We start from the raw sequence: 14,133 nt of genomic DNA on the forward strand, positions 1-14,133 counted from the left end.
ATCTTGGTCTCTCGGTAGCTTACCATAAATCTCTCGAATCCTCCTGGCTCACAATTGTTTACCAGTGACAACCACAAAAATGTGTCTCCTCCTCCTCCTCCCAAAATTTTCTACCGCTGAAATGAAGAAAGCCTGAGATGACCAAGAATGGATGTTTGTGTGGAGGAACTATGGCTCAATTCAGTGCTGATCTTCAAAATAAACTTCGAAGTTCAGTTCTTTAATGTGAGATGTACATCTTTTACATTTCAGGGAATACTGTCGTCTAGGAACAAGCCTGAAATTTGCACAACTTTGATTTAAACGATCTACCTTTTAAACACCTCAGATTTCAAGGCTAATGCAAAGTCTACACTTAACCTGGAATATAGGAAGAGAAGACTGCTACATCTATTAGATATTATTAGATATCTGTTCTAATTGAGAAGAGGAAATAGAGGTTCTCATGATAATAATAAAAATCTGGAACGGACATGATATCACCTATAGCAACTTCTCAGATTTTTTTTTAAAGAAGCAGAAATCTAAAAACAGAAATTAAAATGAAGCTAATCTTAGGTGTTTTGTTCCCTTTAGTGCCTTAGGGATTAAAAAATTTTTTTTCCAACAGGAAGCCTTTGATTTCTATGTTTTCAGAAAGTTTATCACAAAGAAACTATCCCAGTTCCTTATAACTAATGTAAAGAAGAGGTGGATCGTTAAAAACACTTCGATTTTGGAGACCCTCAACAATTTCCACCAAGAATTGCACTGGACCTGACCTGATCAAGTGAATAATCATTTCTGCATTCATTCAAGAGCAAGGTAGACTTTGGTGAGAAAAGATCGACTTGGCTTTTGTACATACAAATGGCCATGGTTTAGTAACTAAATAAATGGAATCTGGCCAACTGAAACTCATTTTGAAAAAAAATGGGAGCGTCCTCTTGTCCTTGTCAATTAAGAGAGCTAGTCTGGTGCTGTGATTCTGGTTCTGGACTAGAAACTGGGAAACTGGGAAACTGAGATAGTCCTTCCTTAGCATGAAAGCCAGCTGGGTGACTTTGGGCCAATCCCCCTCTCTCTGCCTAGTGGTAGGCTTGTTGTTCTGGAGAAAATAGGAGGCTGGAGCATTATGCATGCCACCATGGGTTGTGCAAATAAAGGCAGAATGTAAATCTAATAATAAATAAGCATCAAATAATAACAATTGATAGTATGCAAGCTACAGTAAATAACTTCCAGAGGAGGTGAGCCTTGTGACAAAGGGCTGATTAAATGGCAAAGGAAATGAGGGCAAAATAAATTGCTTGGAAGCTGCAGAATCAGCTCTTAAAAATCCGTAATGGAAAAGTTGCTCAAGCCAATGCTTGCTCAAACAAAAGTGAAATCAGAGAAGAAAGAGGTTGGGGATTTGCTGTCCATTTTGCCCAGCTGGCATGCAGGAGACAGCAGGAGACAACCCCTCACTTGTCCTATGAGCTGAGCAGGTCTCCAGCCTTGAGGCAGAGTTGCGTACACTTTGCAGAACATAGATTTTAAGTAGGAGGGAAAGGCTTTACATTCCCGTTTCCTTTAAGCCATGAAGCTAACTGGGTGGCCTCAGAGCAACCAAGGTAGGGAAGCTCTGAAAGTAATAGAAGGACTGTCAAGTATAAGCATTAAGATGATGATGATGATGAGAGGGAGGAGGGGGGGGGAGGAGGAGGCGGGGGATACTGTGAGTAAATTGTATCTTGGAAAAGATCAAGTGTGTGCTCAATATTGTATATAATGAAATGTATTTTTTTCTTTGCTTTTCCCCGAGCAGGACCGTGTTTATTTCTACACGATCAAGTTTTTTTTTTTTTCGACTTCATGCATTCATGAATGGGAACATTTTTCTCTCCCTGCAAGCATCATGAATGGCTCTGGGCACAAATTTCCTTGGAAAACTAGCGTGGGAGTCTTTCTTCTTCTTGTACATTCCCTGCAAAGAATCATCACAACTCCTTCAAGCCCTAAAAAAAAAAAAACTTTCTGGGAGCTAATATTTTTGCAGGCATGATTTTTTTTTTCTTTTGACGTGCCTGCAGCCCCCATAATCCTAACAAGAAAGAAGAGGACAAAGATTAAGAAAAAGAACTTCAAAAAATCAGGTGTTGTTTACACTGAAATTTCCAAACTGGAAATGCCTTTAGTGAGAGTTGAGAAATTCTCTTTAGCATTAACAGAATTTTAGAAGCTGCATGTGACAGACTCTACTCATAAACATTAGAATTTGAAATAGTGGTTATGCATCAATATTAGCAAAGTTTCAACCTTTGCAGGCCATTTGGATGCAGAAAGAAAAGGGGACATTTGTGTTGAAGGTATCAGCAAATCAGCATGCCTCATTAGAAGGTGGATGAGTTCCTTTTAGGATGCAGATTCTCCATGTGCTTCTGGAGGAAGCTGTTTTTTGCCCCTCCCACATTCCTCACTTCCTCCTCCTTTTTCACCATCCTGGAAGGGAGCATGCGGCTGCAGCTCTTTCCATCTTGGGCCATGCGGTGGGCCTAGAATTCAGGAGGTTCCCCCTTTCTCCATGCAGCCTTCAGCAGCAATGATGACTGAGGGTCGATTCAGTTTAGGGAAAAGAAAGAAGAACAAAAGACCATTTTTCTAAATGGATGTAACTGGACCAAATAAATCTGTAAGACTTTTTACTTACTTTTGAACCTACTTTGTCTAAGTGTGTAATTCTTTATGCTTGGGTGAGCTAAGTGTGTAAGATCAATAACCTATATTTCTCTAACATGCTCATTACTGCTATTTTAGATAACATTCTTTTTCTGTGCACATCTTTTGCTGTGTTAAGCTCTGCTCCATTCAGTGGTCCTAGCTGTCCACTAATGGCTTCGATTTTGTGGGAGCGTTGTGATTAAGATGCTGGACTAGGAGTAGGGAGCCAAGGTTCATGTCCTCCATCAGTCTCACAAGACCCCTGCATGACTTTGGAGCAGTCCTCTTTCTCAACTCAACCCACCTCACAGAGATGGGAAAAATGGGGGTGGGGGTTGGGGGGGGAGAGTACAGGATAATGCCACCATGGACTCCCAAAAGAAAAGCAGGATATACATCTGACAAATAAATAAACAGAATAAAGGATGCAAGAGCTGACACGCAGAGGAAAAGGTACCATTCTGAAATTCTTTTACAACGAAGGTCTCCAGTGGAAGCATCCACAGCAAGGATGATTGGCTTCCATCCAGGCCAGGGTTCCTCCTCCAGGGTTCCGTGGCACCCTCGGGTTCTGCAAGAGGTCCCTAGGGGTTCCCTGGGAGATCACGATTTATTTGAAAAATTATTTCAGATTCGGGCAACTTCACATTAAAGAGGTAAGTTCCATTCTTTATTTTTAGTTTAAGAACACTGTAGTGCATCTCTACAGGCCTACCCATGAAATGAAGATAATGATTTTGTAACTCCTGGCCTCTCTTTGAGCCTGAATTTGCAGGGGTTCTCCCAGGCCTGGAAAATATTTCAAGGGTTCCTGCAGGGTTGAAAAGTTGAGAAAGGCTGCTTTGGATACTTGGGATACTATCACCCATTCTTACAGCAACCACATTCATCCACACCTCCTGGGCAGCATAGAGCTGACTATATTATTTATTCTTTCAAAGGCCCTGTGAGATAAGATGACATCTGACTCAGTGTGCTGTGTTCTCCCATAGAAATATGACCTTAAGCCTACCCAACCTAAGTCCAATAGCCTCTCTAAGGTAAATTAAGATCATAATAGGAAAAATTATGTACAGAATTAGGCAAAAGGTCTATCGAATCTAGTATGCGGCCTCCCAAAGGACTAGCCAGGATCTTATGAACAAGACACAACTATAACTGCTTCCTGCTGCCCATTTTCTCCAAGAACTTTTATGTCAAAATGTTTGCTTTCGATCAGGGTTTCTCAGTCAAGTTTCCATAGAACCCTTGGGTTTAGCAAGGGACCCCTCGGGGTTCCCTGGGAGATCACGATTTATTTAAAAAATTATTTCAGATTCGGGCAACTTCACATTAAAGAGGTAAGTTCCATTCTTTATTTTTAGTTTAAGAACACTGTTGGTGCATCTCTACAGGCCTACCCATGAAATGAAGATAATGATTTTGTAACTTCTGGCCTATCTTTGAGCCTGAATGGGCAGGGGTTCCCCCAGGCCTGGAAAATATTTCAAGGGTTCCTGCAGGGTCAAAAAGTTGAGAAAGGCTGATCTAGGGAGTGCAGCCAGGCAATCCAAAGCCCTCTCCTTTTTACACGCATGCAGTGTCTGCATCATGTTAAAAGGGGGCAGGGCTCTGCCTACCCCGCCACAACCTCCATTTGGAAGCCAGCGATCATCACTGCAAAGGCCCTTGCTCTGTGGGGAGTTATGGCCCATGTGCCATAATATAACTATAATATATGGTTAAGTCCAAACCTGAAAATAATACAGGGAAAATAATGTATCTGTTTTGGGAAAGGGGAGGAATTTTCAGAGTTTGGCCCTTGGTACATATTGGAATACCCAAAGCTATTTCAGGGTCTGGGCAATTCAAGACACACATGTGCATGCATGTGCTCATAACACACACACACACACGTATGATCTATTCTGCAGCCCGGCAAAGCACATACACTGATTGGTATCTTGTCTTTTGCAAAATTAAAAATGCAAAATATGTGCCTTATGCTTCCTTGAGGCTTTACATACTTACCTTCTCTGTTAACACCAATTCCCAAATCTGGGGCAGCTGCTGCAAGGGTTTAAAAAGTTGAGATGGTGACTGCAACTGTGTGATGGATGCCCCTGTCCCTTTTTTACTTTCAATACATTAAAAAATGAGGTGCAGCTTTGATTGAGGGATCAAGATTGCCACCTTGACCTTTTGTAAACCCCCCTCCCAGACATCCCTGCCCCCAAAGGCCTGAAAATGTTCAACTTTACCCCTTTCAATCACTTCTGGCACAATTACTTGCTCTTTTTTAAATGGAAATACACACACACATCTGTCAGGCACAACAAGATTGCTAAAGCTTGCTATTCCCTTTTAACACTTAAATCTGAAAACAATCCAATTTATGATCCATACATTAACACTCCTAATCGGATCCAGTGGATTTTATTTGTATGCAACCACAGGGCTCTACAAAAGAAAAAGTCATACCCCAAAGCAATCTACAGCATCATTTACAGGTTAAATAAAACAGAACAGTTCCCCTTACCATTTGCAGCATAAGAGTCTTGATCTAATTTTCTTGGAAGCAATTGTAAATAAATCCATCTGAGTTCTAACATAAATATCGCTATTTGAAAGCAAGATACAAATTATTTCCAACGGTGTCTCTTCCAACCTTCTCCTGCACAAGGAGAGAAGTATTTACAACGTATGACAATGGCTGTGTCCGCACTTGAACCTAACCTGGCCAGCTTTTTTACTTGTGATGCATCTCCATGATTTTGCATTCCTTAAGCCCGTGAATGAGACCAGCTTCAGTTGTGTTATTCAGTAGCTGTGCTGGTGTTAAAGTAGTATTTTCCCTCATCTTCTGACACCATCCAAAGGCAGACTCAGTGAGTAAAATCTGTTAGATTTCATCATCCAGTCTGTTGGAGGGAAGAATGGCATTAACAAGAAACAGTGGGAATAAAGGCAGGGGAAGAATGGCAATGAAATGGTAGATTGTGGATTCCCCAGGATTTTCCAGAGAGCTCTAGAACTCAGTAGCCAGGAGAAGTGGATACTAAGCAATGTTTTCAACCTATAAAGCTTCTGAGATACTACTCCTAATGGTGAAATTAAACAAAGAATACCAAAAGAAAATTAAATCAAAGCGAGCTTTTATGCTGAGAACCAAAAGGGAGATACCACACTACTCAGGAGAATCTCCACCCACTCAAAAAATGGGGCGAGGAAGGTTCCAAATTAACAGGCAACTCTGAATTCCCTTTGGTTTCACAAGGACTCAACATACCAAATAATGTTAATATCAATCGAAGCAAATATTTGTAGCTCAGGGTTGAACTGTGGAGTCCTTGGTGCTCTCTGAGGCTTGTTGTCTTCTTGCCGACGTTTCATTGCCAGACTAGGCAACATCTTCAGTGTGAAGAGGGAGTGGGCCTTGCTCTCAGTTTATATACTGTGGCTTGCCCTGCTTGTGTTGGTAGGGGTGTTGTTCTCTCTTTGGGAGTTCCTTGATTGGCTGTTGTTTGCTGCTTGGTTGATTGCCTGAGTTAATAGTTCCTTGATTAAGGTGTATTGTGCTGTTTGATTGTTCAAACAGCACAATACAATCAAACAGCACAATACACCCCAATCAAGGAACTATTAACTCGGTCAATCAACCAAGCAGCAAACAACAGCCCAATCAAAGAACTCCCAAGGAGAGAACAATATCCCCACCAACACAAGCAGGGCAAGCCACGGTATATATATTTTATTGTAAACCGCCCAGAGTCCCTCTCTTGGGGGAGATGGGCAGTAATTAAATTTGAATAATACATAAAAATAAATAAATATAAACTGAGAGCAAGGCCTTCCGTCTGTTTGCACTGAAGATGTTGCCTAGTCTGGCAATGAAACGTCTGCAAGAAAACAACAAGGCTCAGAGAGCACCGAGGACTCCATAATGTTAATATCTGCTAGAAATGAAAGCCAGAAGTGATAAGGCATGGACCTGCTTAATTCCTTAGGGCCCACGTATTGAAAATGGGGGGCTGTCTTTGTCAAAGTCATTGCCAAGAAATTGCCAAAGAAACAAACTCAACTTTATTTCCCTTGTACAAGTAATGCACTGAATGTCTTTAAAAATCTAGGAAAAAATATATATTTAGGGATACATTCCCCAAACGGTGATTCTAAAGATAGCCACCACTGTAACTTGATATACTGTATAGCATTGATTGAACTTTGACAAATACCTAGAAAGCTATTGTATGCACTAACAAAATGCATCTGTTTCTTTTCACCTTCAATTATTTCAGTTGTTCAGTGACCCCCAGCCCCCTCCCCCACAAAAGAAGAAGTAATTTGGCTTGAAATTTCCAAAGAGGTCACAAAAGATAAGTTTAAATTGAAGAGAGGGAACTCCCTTAAAAAAAATCAGATTTGCTCTATTGCTATCAGTAGTGATGATCGTTGAGTACTAATGTGGTGAAATAATAGTGAAATAATAGTAATAATAATAATAATATTATAATGATGATGGTGACAGTGACGACTCTGGGAGGGTCACAACAATCAAAGAAAGAAATTACAATAAAATCAATGAAACTTAAAAAATAAAGATAAAAGGAGGCAAGCACAATGGAGTGAGAGGTCTCACTCTCCATCACCAAAGGCCTGGGTGAAGAACCAGACCTTCATGGCTCTTCTAAACAACAGCAAATTGTTGGACTAAAAGCAGTGAGGTGCAGGTTCAAGACCACATTCAGCTACAGAATCTCACTGGGTGACACTCTAGGCCAGTTACTAATTCCTACCTCACAGGGTTCTCATTTTGGTAGAAAACCGATGGAGGAAACGCTACTGTATATAGGCCTCCTTGAACTTCCAAAGGAAATATGGATTGTGGAACTTAAAAGATAAATATAAGCACATAACTTTCAGAAAACAGGTTATTCCTGGTAACCATGGCTGTGGCACCATCTCCTCTAGAACTTCATCACCCAGTGAAATGCAAGAGTCAACAGTGGGATGCAACTTCTGGTAGGTAGGATACAAGTTATAGGAGAAAGCTAGTATGTAGATTTAACTGTGGCATCCCGCTGCTCTTCTTCATCAGACTTCTCCATAATCTGTGTGATGGGGCACAGTATAAATTAAGGATCCTTTCAGTACCACACTGCGTATTTCTCTGTTACACAATGTGTTTGTGTTGGTAAGTGTTCCTGCTGGGACTATTTTTAATCCACTAGAAAGCAGTCAAAGCTAGTTGAGCGTTGTTTTGTCATTGCCATATCTAGACTCATTCTTATGTCTTTGAGAGTTTTAAAATCAAATCACATCCCTTAGCTCACCAGAATACTGGAAGTTAGAAAACAGGAGATGTATTTTGTGGATATACTGTACTTAATGGTTCTTTATTTTAATCCAACTCTTGGTATTAGAAGACCTTAAAGTGCTGCCATCTCCAGTTTTGAAAAAGTTCCTCTCATCATAATTTTCTAAATGTCAGGTGTCTTCAGTACTTTGACTGTCTGGAATAAATAAAACTGCTTTGGTTTCTTTGATTTGGATACTACAACCCCAAAAGACTAAGATACCTTTCATATTCAAAATGTCATTTTTGCATTTAGGCTTTTGTTTATTACAAGATTAACCTTGCAGTCCTAAGCCACTTATCTGCAAACAATCCATACTGGACTCCATGAAAGATACATTTCAGCAGATAGGTAGAGGACCACGAAGTTAAATGATGATGTATATGTGGGTACAGGGATGCCTTCAAGATTGGAAGCTGTTCATGGGTGGGTGGGGATGGCAAGGCAGGGAAGAACTAAAAGCAATTATTTTTATCTTTGACTAAACAGTGATCCTGCCTTGAGGATCTCCTCCTCCTCCTCTTCTTCTTCCTCTTCCTCTTCCTCCTCTTCCTCCTCCCCCTCCTCTTTTTCTTTTTTCTTGCACTGTAGATGACCTTGGGAGTTCTTGATGCTGCCTTTGGGGGGGATAGGAAAGGTCTATGCAGTCTTCGAGCACTATCATTCTTAACTCTGATGAGCACTTAAACATAAATAAAAACAGCTTTTCTCTTCTGACTCGTCCTAACAAGGCCTAGCTGGGCCTCCCCTTAATCCAAGGGATTTCTGAAGCTTTTAGTTCTAACTAAGTAATTTGTAAGACTGTCTGTGATGCTGCCAACTCCGTGGTGACTGGATTGTTTGGTGGGTTCCCAGCCAGCTAATTAAAACCATGGGTTGGAAGGAACCATTCAAATGGAGGTGTGTGTGTGTGTGTGTGCGTGCCCACGCGCACACACCGTGCAAGCATGATGAAAAGAAATCTCCTTGAATCGCACATTGAAGAGATTGTTTCCAAAACTGCTTTTTGGAAGAACTTAACATTGGCAAATGTATTCTGAGAAACACTACTTAAAATAACACAAAACTTACGTATGCCAAAAACAGACACCATACCTTGTAAAGGACACAGAATGTTCTCCCCAGCCAGCCACGCTCAGAACAGAAATGTCAACCTTTTCAAATTCTCTGGGGCTGTTAAAATTAGCAAAATGCAAATCCACCCTTTTACTGGCAAGTCTATTAAACATTTGTCAAAAAAACCCGAAGATTAGGCACAAAAAGGAAAGAAAAGAAAGATGCCTGGATTAAGGACGTATGATTAATCCAACTTCCAAAATTAAGCAATACTGAAAACGTTTGTAGGATTTCAGACCAATTCAAATCACTGAGCTGCAAGGGTTCTGGGTCTGATCCAGACAAATAACCTTTATTTCAAATCAACATAGGAGAAAGAGCAAATGATAATTTGGGGGAGATGGGCGGTCATTAAATTTGAATAATTAAATAAATAAATAAATAAATAAATAATGCCCAGCATCTCAAAGGAGTACCAGCATCTTTCCCTTTCACCTCCCAATTTTCAGCCACAACCCACTAAGTTGTTGTAGATGCCTGTGGGTGGTTATTTTGGGGCACAGATCCCTCTCACATCATTTTCAGATTGTCACTTCATGGTCAGACACAGGACTGGGCCAGTCCTTCACCCCCCATGCACGGCTATCTTCAGCCATCCCCTTCTTCCAGCTTGAGTGGTCTTGCTCTATCCCGCGTGGTCTTGGACAGGAAGAAGTGAGAAGACTGAAAGAACGTACCAGCTGAAATATGATCAGCAGCAGCTTTCCTGAATAAATGGCAGGAGTTTCTCCAGCCTCAGATGTAGGTGCTGGAGACCAAATTTAGGACTTTCTGCATACAAAGCAGATATTCTATCACTGAGCTAAGCTGAGTAAGCCAACTCAGCTTTTTCTATGTAACAGACACAGGATCCACAGTGGGAAACAGCAATAGGGGTGTTGTTAAGCCTCTGTGCAAACCCTTGTTGCATTTAAAACCAATGTGGGCCAATGATGAAATGAAACAAAAATATAATCCATGCGACGTGATTCATTCCCATCCCAGAGAACACATGTTTGAACAGATGTCTGCTAAATGGAAAATACAACATGGTTTAAGGGATTATTTAAAGCAGCAGAATTCAAAAGGTGGGGAACGAAGTATTTGGGTGTATGGCTGTGAAAAGTTGAAGGGAAGATTTATTGGTGTTTTGCTTGGATTGGTGTCTTCCATCTGTCTTAATGGCTGGGAAAATGGTGTGTACTGTACTCGTCAGCACAGTTCTTGATGGGGATGAGTTGAGATATTTTGCTGCCTCTTCCTCCCTGCAGAAAGATAAAAGAGAGGCAAACAGCCTCTCAGTAGGTTTACGCATTGTCCCAAGAAGGGTCTTCCTTTTCCCCAGCAATAACAATGCAGCTCCAACCAATTGAGTAACAAACAATTCACTGCCCTTTCATGACAACCAAAACCACATTTTGCCCAGAGATAAGTCAGCTCTATATCCCTTCTGAATAAGAACGCAGAGAAATATGTTAAACAGCTTTTTACAATGCATGTTTCTGCAAGCGAACTTGTGAATGTTCCCCTTGTGCATTTATTTCCCCAATCTACATTAGCTCCTAGAGAATAAACATTCATTTTTATGAACTGTATTTATTTCAGAAGGAGTCGATAAGCTTGGATCATTTGCTCACCTCCAAGATTAGAGAAAGAGTTCTGAATTCTGCAGGGGAGATTTGATCCTTATATCCCTGTGGAAAGTCCAGTAGCTTCCCTGATTGAATCCTTCCACATGATGTGGAACTGAATTTACCAGTCTGGTAAGAACATCTCAAGAAGACCTGCTGAGGGTCCCCCTTCCATATGAGGTCTGGAACCAATGGATCCCATAGCAGGCCTTTTCTGGAATGGCCCCCTGCTTTAGAACTCTCCCCGCCAGAGATGTGCAGCCTAATCCTTCCGGCCATTTCAAAAAACAAAACAAAACGCTACCATTAAAAAAACCCTCTTCTGCCAGAAAGCTGATGGCTTAGATCTTGGAATGGGTTGCTTAATCTGATATGTTGCTTTTTGATCCAGCGTACTGACAAACACTAGTGGTTTGATGGAAGATGTACTCCATCTTAACTGCAGGACAATAAGGTAGAGAAAAGGTACTACGCCTTGATTATCACTACTACACCTTCACTGTAGGGTGGTATTTAAATTATTCTATTTTCTATTGAAAACAGGGAGGGAGGGAGGGAGGGAGGGAGGGAGGGAGGGGAAGGGGGAGAGAGAGAGGGGAAGAAAGAGAGAGAGAGAGAGAGAGAGAGAGAGAAAGAAAGAAAGAGAAAGAAAGAAAGAAAGAAAGAAAGAAAGAAAGAAAGATAACACACTGATCAAATGTATAATAAGCAAAGTCAGCCAAGTAATCTTGGCAGCCAAGGCAGAAATTCTCTTCCTTTTCCCCAGCAATAACAATGCAGCTCCAACCAATTGAGTAACAAACAATTCACTGCCCTTTCATGACAACCAAAACCACATTTTGCCCAGAGATAAGTCAGCTCTATATCCCTTCTGAATAAGAACGCAGAGAAATATGTTAAACAGCTTTTTACAATGCATGTTTCTGCAAGCGAACTTGTGAATATTCCCCTTGTACATTTATTTCCCCAATCTAGATTAGCTCTTAGAGAATACACATTCATTTTTATGAACTGTATTTATTTCAGAAGGAGTCGATAAGCTTCCTCTTTGGACACTTCAGCCTTGTATATACAATCAAAGTCAGCTTAAGTGAGTGTGACCCCCACCAAAAATAAGTGTTACCAAAAAGTGTATCTCAGCCTTTCAGATGGACCTTGCTGATTATTTAATTAATTAATGGCTGTTATTGCTGGAAGCAAACTCCTAGCAAATCATCCCTCCAAGGTGCAATGAAAACAAAACAATCCCGTGCACACAAACCTTAGTTCCACTGCCTAAAATAATAATTCAGCCTACTGCCAGGGGAACACAGCACTTCCTGTGAGTGTTTCAACTCACAGCCTCCCAAAAATAGCACAGAGACTGTTCGCACCTGCACTTTTCCACATTTCCTCGCTAACAACAAGGAGATTAATGGATTCCATTCAGAGTGGACCTTTTATGACCCCATTTATGAAGTTGGGGGATCCTCAGGAAATAGTTTGCTAATCCAGATCTTGATAAACGCTTGTTTCTTTGCAATATATTCAAAACGTAGGATCAAAACAAAGAGAAAGGGCTTTCTATGTGCCAAAAGGTACAACCAGATATTCCAAGTAGGAGCAATAGGCTACAGAAGAGATCAGAAAAGAGCAGGATGAAATTGGTTGAGCCTTTCTGCACGAAGCAAGTTCTGGGATCCTTGACACCACTTTGTAGGATCTCCGGGTCAGTCTGAGAACTAAAGATGGTAACCAAGGGCATCTGTTGCAGGGAAAGTAGAAAAGAGAGGCGCTGGGACCACATGTGATGCATGTAAAAATAATCAGGGTTTAATCTAGCAGTTGCAGCCCCCATCTTGACTTTCTGAGCCCCTCCTGCAGATGCCCAGCAAAGGGTCTGTCTGAAATGTCATGATTAATGTTTGACTATATCAAACCTAGGTATCCTTCACCTGAGACATTGGCCTTCAAGGGGGAAAATACATTGCCCTGTTTCTGTCTCTGCTCAAAGATCCTCTCCTTTCTACACAATTTCCTAAGTGTGACCAAGCTCCTAAATCTTATTCTGCTGCTATGATTTTAAATGTTCCTCTCCATCTGCCTGGTATGCATCTATGCATTTATTCAACCCTAAGTCTATCTTAATATTATACTTTATTACGTTATGGTTTTGTTTTACCAACCTGCTAACCACTCAGCAGGAACACAGAGGTGGATTTTTTGTTTAAAAAAATGTAATAAATAAATAACACTTAAAAAACAAACTAAAAAGAGTTTGGGCAAAGCCCCCACTGAAGTGGTTAAAAATAAAAAGGAGGCCTTTGAGGCCATTGGCGAGACTCCCATGCCCCAAAAATGCTTGTTTTGGAAAATGTGGCTAAGGTCCACCACAGTTCTTGAGGGCCTATGGGCTGGGAATTAACTCTGCCCCCAATGGAAGCTATTTGGAAACCAGCAACATCTGGAGCTAGAAAGAGAACTCCTGGTTCTGGATCACAGCTGCCTTGACTCATGAAATCCAAAGGACCCTCTGAGACAATGGACATTTTAGGTCATAGCACTATCCATCCAAGCTGGCTGTTGGGCTTTTCCAAATTTATAAGGATTTCCAGCAAAACCCCTCCTCTCTTGGATAAGTTTCCCTGTGTGATTTCACAGAGTGAAATATGAACAGCAATCAATATGGGAGGTCACTTTTAATTCAGATATAATTTAAGGAGCAAGTCAGCTGTTGTTTGGAAAGTACAGACCAGAGGTCCATAACATAAAACAATGTATTTGCAGATACAGCCTTCTTAGGGCACATGTTTCTTTCCCCACCTGACTATTTTTTAAAATCTTTGGATTGAAAAATAAAATGAATGGGAAGTTGAAAGCCTGCCTCTGGCTTGATCTTTGTTTCCAAGAATGCCTCAGGGATCCATGTTGGCATTCTTAGAAAATAAAATGGGCTGGGCAACACATTGGCCAGTGCTTTGCCTGGAAGTGTGCCCACCCAGCCCAGAAAAAAAAAATGCAAAGTTAAGCTGGGATATTTAAATATATCCTGAGAGACAAGAGTGGGCAATGGGGAGAAATCAGAACATCAGTGTTAATTTTGTGACTGGCCACATCCATGAGAGAAATAAATCTTCAAACAGGTAAATCCATCCCATGGCAGCCATTTCTAACACAGGGTGTATGACAGGGGTTCAAAATTCCAGAGTGCAAAATATTTGCCTTCTCTGGTGCCAACAGGTCTTATCTCTATAGCTATCAAGTCTTCCACCACAAACAAAACTCAACCATTGGATTGTCTGGTTCCAAACTGGACACATGAATTGGCTTGATGCTTCCAAAAAGCTCCACAATTCATCATTCTTGGATCATCATATAGAAGTTAAGAAAAAGGGCCCCCACCCCCCATA

General features: G+C 41.0%; 1 long non-coding RNA gene across 1 annotated transcript; it reads right to left on the minus strand.

Moving 5' to 3' along the window:
- Positions 1 to 5,081: 5,081 nt before the first annotated feature.
- On the minus strand, positions 5,082 to 12,946 carry LOC134504016 (uncharacterized). The gene is made up of 2 exons (XR_010068620.1): positions 12,910 to 12,946; positions 5,082 to 5,582 (listed from the first exon to the last, which is right to left on the minus strand). It is a non-coding gene; the product is annotated as an uncharacterized LOC134504016 (long non-coding RNA).
- Positions 12,947 to 14,133: the final 1,187 nt, after the last annotated feature.

Source organism: Candoia aspera, chromosome 11 (genome assembly GCF_035149785.1).
Source record: "Candoia aspera isolate rCanAsp1 chromosome 11, rCanAsp1.hap2, whole genome shotgun sequence".
NCBI lineage: Eukaryota > Metazoa > Chordata > Lepidosauria > Squamata > Boidae > Candoia > Candoia aspera.